Below are 1,310 nucleotides of genomic sequence, written 5' to 3'. Positions count from 1 at the left end.
GAAACTCTGGATTGGTCTCTGCTTTAGCTGCTGTTAGCTGCCTTAGCTCCACTGTGGCTAACAGTGCATTCCACTGCAAACCGGTTAGCTATGGTCACATCGGTTCAAAGCAAATATGTAAATAAATAAATAAATAAAATACATATCCTCACGAAGACCTTCAATTAGAAAGTCAGAAAAAAACAACGATACCTGTTTCATACAAACTTCAAAGATGTGAAGTTATTCTTCATGCAGGAATTAGCCAATGAACCGTTAAGCTAACTGTTGTGTTTCCAACCAATGGATGTCGAGTAAAGCTCTGATTGTATGAAACTACTTCCGCTTTCAAATGTTAGCTTTTCATGACAACAGTTTGCGTTTCACTGTAAAGTCATCGATCAGACGCACCTCTGTCATTTATTTTCTCTTACCTTCCCTCTTGTGTGCTATAAAAAAAAAAAAAAAAAAAAAAATGAGTCATTTTGAAAAAAAAAAAAAAAAAAAAAAGTTTATATGGCCTTTAATTTACTTCGGAAGAGGATTAGGGCCTCTGAATTTTTTTTTACTGATTTTTTAATTTTATTCCAGTATAATTTAAGAAAAAAAGTCTGAATTCTGACTTTAATATCAGAATTCTGACTGTTTTTCTCAGAATTCCAAATTTTTCTCAGAATTCTGAATTTTTTCTCAGAATTCTGACTTTTTTCCTGAGAATTCTGACTTTTTCCTCAGAATTCAGACTTTTTTCTCAGAAATCTTTTTTTTTTTTTTCAGAATTCAGATTTTTTTCTCAGAATTCAGACTTTTTTCTCAGAATTCCGAAAAACTAAGTGGCTGGAATAGTGTAAAGGAACATCTGTGCAGAGTTTGGGCTGGAAACCCCAAGGTGAAAGTAGGAAATGCCTCTAAAGATGGTACAGAATGACAGAGCCAAGATTCTGAGGGACTTCCAGATACAGGCGGACCGAATTGTAATGGCAAACCAAGCAGACATTGTGGTGGAAGACAAAAAGCAGAGGAAAGCCATTTTGGTGTAGCAATACCAAGAGACTGCAACATCAGGAAAAAGGAACATGAGAAACTAGAGAGGTACCAGGGGCTCAGAGAAGAGCTGGAAGGTCAAGGCATCAGTGGTACCCATGGTCATTAGGGCCCTCGGGGCAGTGACCCCCAAACTGGAGGAGGAGTTACAGCAGATCCCTGGAAATAGATCAGACATCTCGGTACAGAAGAGTGGAGTTCTAGGAACAGCAAAGATACTGCGCAGAACCCTCAAGCTCCCAGGCCTCTGGTAGAGGACCCAAGCTTGGAGAAAAAAAAGGGAGACC

The sequence above is a fragment of the Cyprinodon variegatus genome, unplaced genomic scaffold (genome assembly GCF_000732505.1).
Source record: "Cyprinodon variegatus isolate N-32 unplaced genomic scaffold, C_variegatus-1.0 Scaffold4173, whole genome shotgun sequence".
Taxonomy (NCBI): domain Eukaryota; kingdom Metazoa; phylum Chordata; class Actinopteri; order Cyprinodontiformes; family Cyprinodontidae; genus Cyprinodon; species Cyprinodon variegatus.
This window is presented reverse-complemented; position numbering follows the sequence as displayed.